The following is a 17,092-nucleotide window of genomic DNA, read 5'->3' as shown; positions in this document are numbered from 1 at the left end:
CCCCCTTAGGTTTTCTTTGGGGTGAGCTAGGAAAAGAGCAAGAGAAAACCACCAAAGTGCAACCCCTATCATATTTCATGACCTCATCTTGGCAGTCACACACCATCACTTTGGCCATAGGGATGGGGCCACACCTATTAGTATAGGAGGGGATTATACAAGGGTATGACTCCTGGAGATAGAGATTGGGAGTGGGGGCCATAGTGGAGGCAGACTAGCATAGCAAATATCTAAGTTCATCCTCTAGGAAACAGGTGTGTCCTATCAGGGAAGCCTCCTTCTCCTGGCCCCTAAATCCTTTACTGCCTAACTCAGCTGTGAATGGGATACTGGACAATGGGTCACAGCCTACAGTTCTTGATCACATTGAGGGTGGGTAAGCAACTAATATCTCTGAATGCAAATGCCCTTTCCCTCCAAGTTAGTTCACAGCAGAAATCCACTGTGGGCACCCAGGCTTGCCTTCAGACGGGCATGTCCAAGACCAAACTGGCTGCAGGGAGTCAGCGAAGCTGCCCAGCTGGGATGTTATAGGGAGGTGATGTCCAGTCTCCATTGATCTGACCCTCACGTCTCTCCCTGGATGATTCTGAACTCAGGCAGTGAAGGAGGAATCAATTATTAGCAACTCATATCTCAACAAATTGGAGCACTGGGGCAGCATGAGGATGAGTGATCCAGTTACAATGGAACACGACCAACCGTGGCCTAGGGATTTTAATTAAATGCTTTTTCCTCACAAAGGTGGGGTAAATCTTAATATATGAATTTGGTTACCTTTTCCTCTAAAAATTTAAATGCTTAAAAGGATACCTTGGTAGGGCCAGTGCAATAGCTCAACTGGCTAATCCTCAAGTGTCAGTAGCTCATATGGGCATAAGCTCATGTGCCTGCTGCTCCAATTCCCATCAAGCTCCATGCTTGTGGCCTGGGAAAGCAGTTGAGGAAGACTCAATGCCCCTTGGGATGCTGCACCCACATAAGAGAGCCAGAAGAGGCTTGTGGCTCCTGGCCTTGTATTGGGCCCAGTTTTAGCCACTGCTGCTATTTGGGGAGTAAACTAAAAGATGGAAGATCTTTCTCTCTTTGTCTCTCCTTCTTCTGTAAGTCTGCAGAGTTTTCCTGAGTTGCATTAAAATCACATTGGAATGTAAAGGACTGTTATATTACAGTCACCTCTGTGTTCAACCACTGGGATCCAGCTGCACCAACTTTTGCAATCTGATCCTTGGGTTCTTATGAGATATATTAAGGTATTTCCTGTTTTAAGACAGATTTTTCCCAGCTTGTCATGTTTCTAGGACCAAGATAGTAAAAAGAAACTTGCCAGTGCTTTCTTTCTTGTTTTAAAGTGGGAGATATTCTAAAATTAGTGATGTCATAGACTCAAAGAAATGTAAGCATATAGCACCTGTTTTTAGGAATGTCTTCCAGCTTGAACTACAAAGAGTTCAACAGTAACATTGGGTATGTTTTCCATTATTTTTTTAAAGGATTTACTTAGTTATTTGAAAGACAGAGCTACAGAGAGATGGCATGGGAGAGATGGAGAAAGCGTATCCATCCACTAGATCACTCCCCAAATAGCCGCAACGAGTAGGGCCTGTCCAACCCAAAGCCAGAGCTCTAACCAGGTCTCCACTGAGGTTGGCTTGGGCCATCTTCTACTGCTCTTCCACTTCAAATAGCAGGGAGTTGGATCAGAAGCAGAATAATCAGGACTCAAACTGATGTTCTGACATGGTATGCCAGCAGTGCAGGTAGTAGCTTTGCTCTGTACCACAAGTTCAACCCCACTGCTGATCTTTGAGCTGTCATTTGACTGTGTCTCCCAGCACTCTTGATTGACTTGACTCCTTGGGGAGTTTCTTGGGAGATTAGTGCAATGCTACGTCAGGGACTGTCTACCTGGCTGGGCCATTCTCTCTGATGAGAGGGAAAGTCGCCTGAGAACACACACTGGCCTTTGTTTCCAGGCCTTCTTGAATGCCTGCAGAGCTAGGTTTTCTGCTCAGGTCTCTCATGTTGACCTCGAAGCAAGTCCCTGTAGATGAGGTAGGATCAGGACCCCTGGGCAAGTAACAGAAGGAGGGAGTTGCATAGGACATCCAAATGCTAAAAATGCAGTCTGGAGAAAGTGGCTTCCATTGGAACGGTGGAGACTGTGCTGTGGAATGAAGTGGCAAGCGATGCTGCCCACGAAAGAGAATGGGAAACGACAACAGGGTGCATGCAGCATGTGGGAATTCTGTAAATGTTCATGTGAGAAAAGTTGGGTTAGGTGGGCCATCTGACACTGAGAATGACAATCAGTAACAAATAAGGCAGGGAGAGAATTTATTTCATTCTTTCCTTACTTCCTTTCTTTTTCCTTCCTTCCTTTTTCCTGTTCTCACACTCCACAATCAATACAGAATACTTCAATTCTACAGATCCTGTGGGGAACACCAGCTGGGTGCCCTCTAGTTCAATTCCATTCTGGCACTTCCCCTCCCCCCAGATCCCATAGGCTGAGGGCTCAGTCCCCAGGAATGACCCCGTATCTCAGATGCCAGTCACAAGTTGTATCTCGTGTTTCTGCCCAACTGCCTAGGAATCTGGGTTCCTACAACTTTCTCCTCTGGTTTGATTAATCTGTGAGAACAAACGGCTTGCAGAATGGGGCAAAAACTCTTCAGGTTTACCAGCTGGTCACTGAAGAAGCTAGTGAAGAATGCAGTGGGACTGACAGAGAGGAGATGTGGAGGGTGAGGGTGGGACAGGTGCACAGAACACCCCCCAGACCTTCCACCTGTGTAGGGAGCCAAATGCCCCCACACACCCTTTTTGTTTCGTCTCGGAGATCCCATTATACAGATATGATTGATTATACTGCTGGCCACCAGGTGATCAACTTGACCTTCAGCTCCTTGCCCTTTCTTCCAAGTTGATAGAGTGGAGAAAGGGCCTTGAAGGGGTGGTGGTGAGGCTAAAGATCCCAACCTTTTAATCCTGCTGTGGTCTCTCCATGACCAGCCTCCCTGCTGAAGCTTTTGAGGGGCCCCCGACCACCAGTCACCTCAGTGGATACAGAAGACACTCATACCAAGAGTCTATGGGTTTGAAGACACAGGGAAGAAGACCAAGTACAGACAGTCTTAGGATAAACTGCATCACCAAAGAGGCGTTCATCTCCTTGAATAAATAACAAAACACAAACCTGGAGCAGAGGAGTGTCTATCCTCCGAGAGAGGAAGTGAGGAATGCAGTGGATTGTTCAAGAGAAGTCAGGGTGAGGAACCTGTAGAGAGAGGAGGAATGTGGAGCTGCGGGGTCTTACTCTGGCTGAGGTCTGAGGCTGCAGCCTCATAGCATTACCTCTGGACTGTGCTGGATCCCCTACATCTGTGCAATGAATCTTGGTCCTTCTATTTACTTACTAGGCTATCTGGAGCTTGCCCCTGTTCTTTGCTATTAAGAGTCTTAACCAAGACAGGCTTCAACACTTAAATCTAACTGAGTCCATACCTCTCAGTCCTCTTGTCCAATCTGAAACCACAGTTCCTTCCTCCCATCTCTTCCCCAGCACCCGTCAGGCCAGAGTGGGCCAACAGGATGTAAGAATGGGAGCTATCTGGACCTGGTGCTGTGGCACAGTGGCGTATGCTGCCACCTGACATACTCTCTTTGCATATGAGCACCAGTTCACATTTAGACTGCTCCACTTCCAATCCAGCTCCTTACTAATGCACTCAGGAAAGCAGTGAAAAATGCACAAGTGTTTGGATTCCTGCCATCCATGTGGGAGATCTGGACGGAGTTCCAGGTTCCTGGTCTTGGCCTGACTCAGATCTGGCTGTGCAGCCATTTGGTGAGCAAACCAGAAGATAGCCAATCTTTCTCTTTCTGCCTCTCCCTCTTTCTAACTATCTTTCAAATAGATATATTTATTTAAAAAGTGGGAGATAGGGTGTTAGTGCACAATGTGTCTTGGAGTAGAGAAAAAGATAACTTCTAACGTAAGAGGAAATGATCATGACCTAATTTCCTGTTCACTACATTCATTTCTTTAGATCAGTAACTTATACATGGTGCTAAGCATTCATTCAGCTGGATTTAATTACGCTGCTTTAATGTAAAGACTCAAACTATGTCTAATACCAATCGTGCTTCATGGGATGACATTAGAGGCATTCCTAATGAGTGAGGGATGAGAAAAGGAAAGCTGCTATTTCTGTTACTGTTTAATGCTGTCCCAGAAACACTAATTAGTGTACTAAGCAAGAAACAGATTGGAAACAAAATACTATACACAGTTTCAGGGAGTTGAAGTAGATGTACTTTTCCCTACTGCCTCCACTAAATGCAGCTTCCTCTGCATTTCTGAAAGGAGAGAAACAGAAAAGGCAGGACAACTTGGGAACCCCACGACTCGGAATGACACAGTATTGAGTTCTCTGGATCTTCTTTCTACCTTCAATATCCAAGATTTACAGCTAAAGAAGCTACGGCCAGAAACACCAACATTCATAGATTTATTTTTTTTAATTCCAACAAAAATCTGTTCCTAGTAGTCAAAGAAACATGAAAGAGGCAGGCTAGCACAACTGAGAATGTTTAGATGATAACTGTTCTACTCCAGCCCCACATAACAGAAAACACTTGGCTGGCAAAGAATGGTGAAGAGGCCATAGCTACACTCCCTCCAGGCTGTAATGACAAGTTCCAAACACCCTGCAGGTGAGGGGTCAAGGGAGCCTGAGTAGGAAGCTTCAATTCCTCACCCCATCTGGCAGCGCGGGGCACACATCCTGCCCTCTCTGTGCCCTCGGAGGAGACATGGAAACAAGAGCTCGTGGCTGTGATGATCCTGGAATTATGCAGACAGCAACAGGGAAGCACTCCCCACCTCAACCCCAGACAGGGTTGTGTCAGCAGAGACCGAGTAGGGACCAGGAACTCCCGTCGCTTACCAGCAGTCTCAAGGAGCCTCTCCTGGCTCAGCTGTCACTAGACGCCAAGTCAGAACCTGGGCTCTAACCAACACTTGGCCGTAGGCAGTGATGAGGCTTTGCCCCCCTCCGCTGCTGGAATGGTGTCAAACAAGACCAGCTAAAATAGGAGCTTAAATGAGATCCAGATTCTTATAATACCCAAAAGGTGCAGGTCTCCATCAAAAATCATTCCATCAAAAATCTCCACTTGGGGGATACAAGGTAATCGGTAGATGCCATCAGCAAGCTGGCATACATGTGGGCATTAACTGGTCAATATTATTTAAAGTAGCCTTCACAGATGGTTTCAAACCGCACTTATGTATAAGTTTAAAACAAGTAGAAAAAAGTGTAAACAAGTAAGAAACAAATGGAAAAATTAAGAACTGAAAAATGCAACTGATTTTGAAATAATCTTTTTATTTGAAAGACAGATTTCACAAAGAAAAAAAAAAGGAGAAATAAGAGAGATCTCCCTTCTGCAGGTCCCTGCCTAAATGCCTGTAAGAGCCAGAGCTGAGCTGATCTGAAGCTCAAAGACAAGAGTTTGTTGTGGGTCTTCCACACGGGTGCAAGTCCTGTATTGACATCAGCTTGAGTTCCAGCTGCTCCACTTCTGACCCAGTCCTTGCTAGTGGCCTGGGAAAGCAGCAGAAGAGAGCTCCAATGTTTGCTATCCATGCGGGAGACCAGGATGCAGCTTCAGGTTCCTGGCTTCAGCCTAGCCTAGTGCTGGTCGTGGCAGTCCATTAGGGAGTGAATCAGTGGTTGGAAGATTCTGTGTCTCTTCTCCTTTCTCTCGGTAACCTAATCTTTCAAATGTTTCATAACATAGAAATCAATGGCAAAAAGATAATAGGAAAACCTCAAACACTTGGAAACCAAACTCAAAAACTTTGACACAATGCCCAGATCAATGAACTCTCAAGGGAAACCAGAATCAATTAGAAAAGAGCAATTATAATGATGATCAAATTGTGTAGAGTGTTTAGTAACAAAATGATGACATAAAAAGCAAAAAGCAATAGTAAAAAAAAAAGCGAATGCAATATTCAGTGAGAAAATATATTGGCAAAATAATCCTATCCACAATAACAATAAGCAATAAAATATACTTAACAGGAAATGTGCTAGTGTTATATGGGAAAAAACATAAAAATTCATTGAGCACCATAAAAAACTTGATAAATAGAAGTCTGGCAGAGATAGTCAAGACTACTCCCAAATTTACACGGGAAGACAAAAGGAACCAAAACAGTTAAAACCATCCTGAAAAAGAGTAATGCAGTGGGAGGAGTCATCCCATCCTATTTTAAGACCTAGGAAGCTGCAGTAATCAAGGCTTTCTGAATATCTAGAGAAATAGATTTAATACTGGAAGACATGCATTTGTCTTGTAAATATAAAACAGTTTCAATAGAATCCTTACGCAATTCACATAGGGAAAGAAACGTCTGATCTAGCTGTGAATACTATGCAAAAGAAGGGTAAAAGGAGACCAGTGTTGTGGCACAGCACATTTAGCCACCACCTGCAAATACCATCATCCCATAACGAGTGCCAGTTCAAGTCCTGGATGCTCCATTTCTGATCCAGTTCCCTGCCAATGTGCCTGGGAGGTAACAGTAGAGCTCAAGGACCTGGCATGACGGCCCAGGGCTAAATCCTCCCATTGCAAGCACCGCTGGAATCCCATATTGGCACCAATTCATGTCTCAACTGCCTCAATTCTCATCCAGCTCCATGCTTACTTATGGTCTGGGAAAGCGGCTGGCAATGGCCCAAAGCCTTAGGACCATGCACTTGAATGGAAGACCCAGAAGAAGCTCCGAGCTCCTGGCTTCAGATCAGCTCAGCTTTGCCATTGCAGCTGCTTGGGGAGAGAACCAGAAGATCTTTGTCTCTCCTTGTCTCTGCAAATCTGCCTTTCCAATAAAAATAAATAATTCTGCAAAAAAACAAAACAAAACAAAAAAACAACTCAAGTGCTTGGGCCCCTGCCACTAACATAGGAGAGATCTGAATGGAGTTCCAGGTTCCTGGCTGCATCCCGGCCCACTTCCAACCATTGCAGCCGTTTGAGGAGTGAACCAGCAGATTAAAGATCTCACTCCTCTTTACTCTCTCTTGCTCTCTCTCCCTCCCTTCTTCTCTATTATTCTTTCAAGTAAATAAACAATATTTTTAAAAAGCAGAAGACTTGGGGTAATAGGATGAAACTTAATATACAAGGCACTGACATCACAATAAAGTTTCAATAATCAAAGTATTTCACTGGTGAAGGATTAGACAGACAGACCAGAGCGACATATCAGGAAGGCCAAAATTGCCTTCATACATATGCACATGTTTGGGCTGGGTTTATTACATATAAAGCAGCGATTTTAAACTGGTTTTCTTGTCGGTCATGGTAAGAGGCCAAGTCAGGCCCCTGTATCTCTCTTAGTGCCAGAAGCAGACATCTCTGGCTGCTCACAGAGATTAACCTACAAAGAGTGCAGGCCAGAGGTGAGAGCAGTGATCAGGTTCTGCAGGATTCAGATGACAGCCATTGATGCATGGGACAGGGCAGTAGTGGCACGTGGGACAGGACAGGGTTGGCACATGGAACAGGACAGGGTGGCACATGGAACAGGATAGGGGTGGCACGTGGAAGCAGGCTATGTGCCCTGTGGGCATAAGTACCCTAGTCCTGTGGGCTTTAAGGACAGAGAAGATGAACTTCACTGATGAGCTAGCTGGCTTTTAGCCTAAGAGAAAGGGCAGATTTCAGTATGACAAGCAAAAGGCAGAATAGAGTTGCCCAGTCCTGAGACAGGCACAGCTGGAGAAGGTACACTTTTCTGTTGTTTTATTTTTCCTTAATATATTTATTTACATTTTTATTTGAAAGGCAGAGAGAGAGAGAGGGGCAGAAGGGCAGGAATCTTCTATGTGTTCATTTACTCCTCAAAGGCCTGCAACAGCCAGGACTGGACCAGGCTGAAACCAGACACTAAGATCGCAGTGCAGCCCCCCATACAGGCAGGAGTGGCAGGGACTCGAATGCCTGGGCTATCACCTGTTGACTCCCAAGGTGTGCATTAGCACGAAGACAGATGGGAAATAGAGCATTTGGGACTCGAACCACACACTCTGATATGGGATGCTGGTGTTGCAACTGGCAACTTAACCAATTGAGCCACACACACCTGCCTTGTGTGCAGGTTTGAGAGTGGTTCAGGCCAATGGCTTTCTGACATCCAAATGAAGATGCTGTGTAGGTAGGAAATAGAGAGTGCACAAGTGGACACAGCCATCTCTATTTCTGAAGTATACTGTGCTGATTCTCTCTCATCATTAGGAAAGATTTCTTTGCAAGCCGTTGTCAACCACTCTATTGAATTTAGAACTTCAGGACATTTTCATATCCAGACAAGCCAGTTTGCCCCCTTGAAGAGGTCAGAAGATACTGAAAAATACACATGAGCATCTGCAAGGAGACCAAGACTCAGCTCAGAATCCCGGGGGAGTCCCCTGCTGAAGGAGGGGTGGGCCCAGCTTGTCCACCACTCCATCCAGCTGGCAGCCTCAACCTGCTAGGGAAAAAGGGCTCAGTTCCCACATTTCCTGCATCCTTCTTTTTCTTTCTTTTCTTTTTCATTTTCTTCTTTTTTTGTTTTTAAGATTTATTTATTTTTATCGGAGAGTCAGATATATAGAGAGGAGGAGAGACAGCAAGGAAGATGTTTCATCCAATGATTCACTCCCTAAGTGAGCACAACAGCCGGAACTGAGCCAATCTGAAGCCAGGAATCAGGAAGCTCCCCCTAGGTCTCCCACACAGGTGCAGTGTCCCAAGGCTTTGGACCATTCTCTACTCTTTCCCAGGCCACAAGCAGGGAGCTGGATGGGAAGTGTGACTGCCAGGATTAGAGACGGCACCCATATGGGATCCTGAGGCGTTCAAGGCAAAGACTTTAGCTGCTAGGCTATGGTGCCAGGCCCCCTTCTTTTTCTTTTAAGATGTACTTTTTTTTTTTTTTTTCAAGGCAGAGTTTCAGAGCTGCAGGGAGAGACAGAGAGATCCTCTATCTGCTCATGCATGCCCCAAGTGGCCACAGTGGCCAGAGCAAGGTAGGTCCAGAGCATGGAGCTTCCTTCAGATCTCCCACATGAGTGTAGGGCCCAAGGACTTCAGCTATCCTCTGCAGCTTACCCAGGCCACTAGCAGGGAGCTGGATTGAAAGTAAACCAACCAGGACACAAACTGCTGACCATATAGAATGCCAACACTGCAGGTGGAGGCTTAACCTGGTATGGTTTGACGCTAGCCTCTCTTGTGTCTTGCTTGCTTTGCCTATAAAAACAAATGACGAAAAAGTGTGATGATGGGGAAGGTGCTTGGCACCAGTGATGAAGCCATCACTTGTGATGCCCATTGACTGTACCAGAGTGCCCAGTTAGAGCCCTGATGGCTGTGTTCCCAGCACAGCTTCCAGCTTGGAGGCAGCAGGCAAGGCTGCTTGGGTCCCTGTCACCTCATGGCAGACCTAAATGGAGTTCCAGGTTCTGTGCTTCCACTTGGTCCAGCCCCTAGCTATGGTGGGCATTTGGGGAATGAACCAGTGAGTGGAAGATCTGTGTCTCTCCACGTGTGCCCCTCTGCCATTCTAATAAAATGACAATAAATATATTTTTTTAAACAAAGGAGTAAGTTGAATCCCATACATACTTTTTTGAGTACTTAATACTTATGAGCCACAAGAGATATAAAAAGGAATGGAACAAGGACTGCAGTGCAGAAGAGAAAAAAATTCAGCCATGAGCAAAAGAGAAAAGGAAAGGGCTATGGTTTTGGCAGGCTGTGGTTTGTCCCCACGGGTTCATGTGGCGGGAGCTTGGTCCCCAGAGTGATGCTGCGAGAAGCTGAGAGACCTCTAACAGATGGGGTCCAGAGGAAGGGCTGAGGATCAAAGGGGGTTGACCCAAAAAGGATTAAGGTATTTCCCACAGACGTTGGTTACCAAAACTCTTGTCATTAAAAGAGTTGTCATCAAAAGACCCACTCAGCTCTCCAGTTTCCTGGCTGATGGGCTGGTTTTTCTGCCTCCTGCCACTGAGACACCTGATGCTATTCAGCCCATACCACAGTTGAGCTGATGCACACACCATGTCCTGGACCCTGCAGAATTGTGACCTAAAGAAATCTCTTTTCTTGATAAAGCTAGCCTGCCTCCAGTATTCAGTTATAGTAACAGAAAAGACAAATACAGGAAGAAACACTCATCGGTGGCAGCAGCTGAGCTGCCATTCATTTCAACACAACCAAGAGAAGCCTGAGCTCACAGAGAGGAAGTGGCCAATTTCTGGCACACCCTTCCTCCTGAGACGCCAGAGGACGATGGCCAAAGTAGAAAAGAGTCACTCCCACATGGGAGGAAAACACATGCTCAGATGCAGGGCACAGCCACCATCCAGCCGGAACATCCAGATCAATCACCAATCCTGTCCATGAAGGTGATGAGTCAGTCTGAGCAATGAGCTTCACTTTGTCCTGAGGGGCAGCCAGGAGTATCTTGCAGTTGTCTTCCTGGCTTGTTCTATAAGAAAATGATGAGAAGAAAGGCAGGAAAGTTTAGGAAGGGGACAAGGCCCAGACGGGAGGGCAGGAGCTGTTCATCTGTGGAGGAACCAGGTTGGGAAGTGCCCAAGCACAGGGACAGCAGAAGGAGAGCGCAGCTGGCTGAGATGCCAGGGCCAAGCCGGTGATAGAAACAGCAGAGCCTCCTGCCTTCCAGGAAGCAGCTGACTCGGATGTGGGGCTGCTGGCTGGGTAGAAGGGGCTGTGATGTACCCAGGATAAATCTGTTCCCCACCCCCAACCTCCCTTGTCTAGGCCCCCAAGGAAACAGCCAAGAGTCCTGTGGGACATTCCATTCCCACTCACCAAGACGACTAGAACCCAATTTCCTCCAACTTAGTCGTGTGGGAATTCAGAATCTGATTTATTTTGATTTAAAGGAAATAAAGGGAAGCTTCATTTCTTTCCCACGAGGGTCTGTGGCCTGAGATGAATAGCCCGCATGGAGGTCTCAGAGCCTCCCCAGTCATTTATTTATGGAGCAAAACTGGACAAGGGGAGCAGAAGGGACGATGCTCAGTGCGTGTTGTGGTTTTATAGCTCTCCCAGGACCGTCTCCCTGCTGCCGCTACAGACAGCCTCTGCACTGGCTGCTGGCCACCCAGACCAAATGGGGATGCAAGCCCTGGCACTAGGGACCTGTCCAGAAGGAGCAGCATGTGGATCCACAAGTGATCCCTCCGCCCCTCACAGCTAAAAATAAGGCTACTCAAGAGGTGAGTTTCTTTCTGTTGATCTGATGCTTCCCGTCCTGCTTGGTCAGCAGTCAGGAACAGGACTCCTCCACTCGGAAGCAGGTCCGACATGGTCAGCTTAGGTCTCAAGCTCACAGACAGATTCAGAAGGTTATCTGCATAATTCGACCCAAATAGGTGTTAGTTAGAGCATCTCACCTGGGAACTATTGGTTTGCATGGTAAAACCATGCGCTTTAAGAACTAGGATTGAGTGGTTCCAGGCAGTAGAGCAGGTAGTCATGATCTATGTTCTCTTTGCATCAGCTAGACTCCCACTAGGAATGAAAGCACATTCAAATTGGACCCAGTGGGGCCAATGCTGTATTGTGCCGAGTTAAGCTGCTGCCTGTGTCATTAGTGTCCTATCTGAGTGCCAGTTTGAATCCCAGCTGCTCCGCTTCCAGTGCAACTCCCTGGTCATTCTGAGTACTTATGTAATTGCCACCCACATGGGAGACAAGTATAGAGTGCCTGGTTCCTCTGGCTTTGGCTTTGTCCAACCTTGGTTGCTGTGGCCGTTTGGGGAATGAGCCAGAAATGGAAGATTTTCTCCTGCCTCTGCTGTATTTCTGCCTTTGAATGAGTAGATAAATCTATAAGTTAAACCAGTCGAGGAGAGTTTAATGAGAAGACTGCTCACAAAGATATGGGGAAACTACACGAGATGGGCAGTACCCAAGGGCCAGTAAGAGTCAGGATCCTTTAACGTGAACGGCCTGAAAAAGTGAGGCTCTTGTCATCTCAAACTAGAGGCATGTGTGAAGAGGTCATCTGACAGAAGCGATGGCCCTTGGGAAAGGATTCAGTCAGGCCAGGACAACCTCACAGGAAGGAGATGCCCTGAGCGCACGCACCCTCCTTCTGATCTTCTGCTGGTGCTCCCCAGCGGCTGAACGCACCCAGAAGGCAGGTGGCAAGAAAGCTGGTGAACAGCTCTGTGCAGGTCAGACTGCTGGAACAAAGACAAGGGGTGGGAAAGGAGGAAAGGAATGACTGAAGGTGGTAGAAAACAACCCCTTCCTCCCGAGGTCTTTCTTGGTTGGAAGAAACGGACAGATGGGAGTTACCTGGGGAAGTGGGGCAGAGAAAAGCTGCAGTTGGAACACAGGTGAGGGGCATGCATTTGTGAGAGCGGGCAGCTGGCTTGGAGAGGGTCTAGATTCATCATTGGGAAGCTTGATGAGCACAGAATGAACAGTCAGGCTGGAAACAACGGAATCAATTACAGGTTCAGAATATTCAACTCCTTCACTCCAAATGCATCCAGTTATGAATCCCCATTTGGCGTGTGGACCTCATATCCATATTCAAGGTAAAACGATCTTTCAAAGGCTGAGCATATAGGATGTAAAAGACTCAACCTAAAGATACCATTGTGAAATTTCAGAATACCAAGAAGAGGTATTCTGGGGCTTCTGAAAAAAAAAAGTTATAACAAACAAAAGAATCAGAATCGGATTTGTCACGAGCAATACTAGACACCAAAGGACAATGTGGTGTGACCTTTGCATTTCCAAGGGCAATTTATTTTGTACCTAGAATTCTATAACCAGCCATGTTTGGAGGGAGAGTGCCTTGGCTCATTTTCTGTTGCTATTGCAGAACACCTGAGATTGAAACTGCATAGTCTAAAAAGAGAGGGAAAAAGTAATTTATCTTACAGGTTGGAAGTTTAAAACACAAAACAGGTGGTCTTGTCTGCTCAGCCTCTGATAGTACCCGTGCAACTTTCAACTCATGACAGAACGCTTCGGACAACAGGTTGCATGTGCAAGAGGTCACACAGCAGGCAAGAGAAAGCAAGAGGAACCCAAAGAAGTTGAACTCCTTTTGAAACAACCCAATGTCATGGTAGTTGATGCAGCTCACCCATCTACTCCCGAGGGTTCCATCCCTGACTCATCCCAGTAGGTCACTCCCTGACCCTGTGACACTGAAAAGTTAAACCTCAGTGTGAGTTTTGGTGGCAAGACAAAATCACATTCCAATCACAGCAAAAAAAAAAATAAAATAAAGGCAGCTTCAGATACATAAAGACTTGCAAAATTTTCAACCATAGATCACTTCTCTTTTTAAGATTTATTTATTATTTTTATTGGAAAGGCAGATATACAGAAAGGAGGAGAAACAGAGAGGAAGATCGCCCATCCAATGATTCACTCCCCAACTACCTGCAACGCCCGGTGCTATGCCGATCTGAAGCCAGGAGCCAGGAGCTCTTCTGGGTCTCCCACACGGGTACAGGGTCCCAAGGCTCCCAGGCCACAAGCAGGGAGCTGGATGGGAAGCGGGGCTGCCGGGATACAAACCGGCTCCCATATGGGATCCCGGTTTGTGCAAGGTGAGGACTTTAACCACTACGCTATCGTGTTGGGCCCCATAGATCACTTCTGAAGGAGCACCGTAAGGATTTTGCCAGCCTTTACAAAGATCATGTTGTATTAAAGAAGACATGGAACTTGGAGAGCAGGAATGATTCAGAATGTCAGTTCTATAGTGGCAAGAGAAGCCGTCAGACTTGCCTGGAGTAGCAAGGCAGGAGACTTCGAGGGGAAGTCTCCACAGTACTAAACTGAGAAAGTTCCACAGAAAACGGTATATGACAGGGCTTTGTGACCACTTGCTCTATGAAAAATACATGGAATGTAAGGCAGAAAAGCAAAGGCAATCAGAAATTCCAGAGAAAATGAACAGTTGTACAATAAAATCACAATGAGAAGCCATATAACCAAGCAGACCAGAGCAGGAGGCAGTGGACACAAGAAAAGAATAGAACAAATTCTAAGTAACAGAGAAACACATAAATCCCCTGGAGATTGCTAGTGCCATGACAATGAAATGACATTTCTTCTCTCATCCAGAACAAAGAAGGGGCGAGGGGCTGCACTGGGAAGATATTATCTAAATATAGAAAACGTGGCATTTTTGTGAGTAATTAGCCAAGAGTCAGGCAAATGCTTTCGGATATCCATCCATGACAAGTACAGGAGAGGAATGCTCACCTTGTAAAACTGAGAGCAACACAAATATATCCCTGACCACTCTTAGCACTTGCTGTCAACAAGGTGCTGGATGGGCTAGCCAGGAAGACAGGGTGAGAAAAAGAAAGTCATTCAGATAGGAAAGGCAGGAATAAAGCCATTTTGCTTCCCAGAAAGTTGTAAAGAGTCACCTCGGTGAAATGACAACCCCTGAGAAGTGAGTTCAGCAACGTGGCAGGCTACAAGAGCCACACTGAGTGAGCTGTGCATCTGGACACAGCAATGAACCCTCCAACATGAAAAGCAGAAACCAGTTCTGTTCACAACTGGGAATCAAAGGTCAAAATACTTAAGAAGAAGAAATTTAGCAAAGCAAGTGTAGAAAGTTCACTCTGAAAACTATCAAAAATTATTCTTGGAAGAAAATTAAATAGGGAAATGAATGGAGAGACATTACATCTTCATAGACTGGAATACTCTATGGTTAAGATGGTAATTTCTTACTAACTGATCCAAGACTCGGTTCTATCACCATGACAATCTTGGTTGGAAGACTGGCCAGCTGGTTCAGCTGTCACTGGCAACATCAGCATCTTTCATCAAGTGATGGTTCAAGTCCAGGCTACTCCACTTCTGCTCTAGCTTCCTGCTTGCACATCTGGGAAGGCAGCAGAGATGTCCCAACCACTCGGGACCCTTCACCCACATGGAAGACTAGGATGGGGTTCCTGGTTCCTGGCTTTGGCCAAACCCAAACCTGGCTTTTATGGACACTTAGGAAGTAAACCAGCAGATGGAAGATTTTCTCTCTCTCTCTCTCTCTCTCTCTCCCTCCCTCCCTTTCAAATAACGCCTCTTCTTTTTTAAGGGAAAAAAGATAAGATCTCAGTTCACTCTCCCCCCCCTCTTTTTTTTTTGAGAAATTAACAAACTGAGCTAACATAGAAACACAAAGGACATAAAATAGCTAAATGAACCTAGAAAATGAAATACAAAGCTGGAGAACTTAAGCACCCTGATTTTGAAGCTTAATACAAAACTCCTATGATTGAGAGAATGTGGTATTGGTATAGGGATAAATCTTTAGATCAGTGGAAAAGAACTGGAAGTCCAGGAAAGCCTTTACTTTAAAAGTCAACTGATTCGCGACAATGGTACCAAGACAGTGCGATGGGGGAGAGAATAGATTTTTTTTCTTCAATTCATTTGAATGGTAGAGTTAGAGAGAGAAAAGGGGTGGTAAGAGAAAGAGAGTGTGTGAGAGAGCTGTTCTATCCTCTGGTTCAGACCCCAAGTGGTCACAATGGGTCAGGCTGGACTGGAGCAAAGGCAAGGAGCCAGGAATCGATCCTATCTGGGTTTTCTATGCAAGTGGTAGGAACATAAGCCATCCTCCCTTGCTTTCCCAGGCACATTAGTAGGTAGTTGGGTGGGAACTGGAGCAGCTGGGATTCAAATTCGTGCTCATAAGTGTGCCAGCATCTCAGGTGGTGGTTTAACTCAGTTTACCGCAATGCCAGCCCCAAATTTACAGCCTTGGCAGTAAAACGGTGATGAGAGAAGTGAATAGCTACATGCAAATAGCCACATGTGTGCTCTTACCTCATGCCATAAACAAATTTTTACTCAAAAATGTGCACAGACTTAAATGTGTGAACTAAAACTACGTAAAACTCTTTTTAAAAAAGATTTACTTATTTTTATTGGAAAAGTACAGAGAGAGACACACACAGAGAAAGACCTTGTGCCCACTGGTTCACTCCCCAAGTGACTGCAATGGCTGGAGCTGAACTCATCTGAAGCCAGTAGCCAGGAGCCAGGAGCTTTTCCAGGTCTCTCATGCAGGTCTCCCAAGGCTTCGGGCCATCACAGTGTTATATTTTTTGGGACTTCTTAAAACTGTCAAGAGCAGGTGCACAAATGACTTTAAGATCTGAGAGATGAGCTGATTCCTCTACATAGCCTGTTACCCTTGCTTCGCGGGAAACAGGAATGAGAAGAAAGCTCCCTGCTGGGAAGGTTACCTTTACAACCTGAAGGGAGCTTCCTCCTCTCCTGACCTTTCCAGTGCTCCCCAGGATCACAGCACTGACCCAGGGAGACGCCAGGGGCATGGAAGTAGGCTCCAAGTCCGAAGAAGACTTGTTGCAACTGCCACAGTTACAATCATTTACTCCTCATCCTGGGTCTCCGGTACCAAAGACAGAATCTCAAATTAAAAAAAAAAAAAAAAAGAAAGTAAGAATCTCAAAAGCTTCCATTTTTGAATGCTGAAGCTTATTTGCATATCAAAATCACCCCAGGACAGTGGGCAGAATTAGAAAATTAAGGAACGACATTAGAAGGGAGAGAAAGAAGTAGGACAAATGCATGAGAGAATAGGGCATCCCCCCCTGTCACCCCGAGGCACTCATAAATAAAGAGTAGGGCGCAAACTATCGTTGCTGTTGAATTTTGATAATCCCAATGCCACACATGTATTTACTAACTCAACGACAAACAAACCTTTCCCATTAAAACATACACATCTGTACAGCACGACTCCCTCTAGTGGACCCAAGAAAGAACGGTTTTCCTAACCATTTTTTTTTTTCCTTTTTTTGCAACAATAGTAAAAGAATCTCCACAACAGTTGCTCCGACGGGTGGTTATTTTAGTGGCCACTGCAGTGAATTAATTTTACTTTCCTGAACAGTATGCGTTTTACCCCCATTCCCTCTCCTCTAAGGAATAGGTAGTTAACATTTATCTGAATAATTAAGCACTCATAAATCAGAAA

This window comes from Ochotona curzoniae, unplaced genomic scaffold (genome assembly GCF_017591425.1).
Source record: "Ochotona curzoniae isolate NIBS_2020 unplaced genomic scaffold, NIBS_Ocur_1.0 contig_2699, whole genome shotgun sequence".
Lineage (NCBI taxonomy): Eukaryota > Metazoa > Chordata > Mammalia > Lagomorpha > Ochotonidae > Ochotona > Ochotona curzoniae.
The sequence above is the reverse complement of the archived record's forward strand: the minus strand, read 5'-3'. Positions refer to the sequence as shown.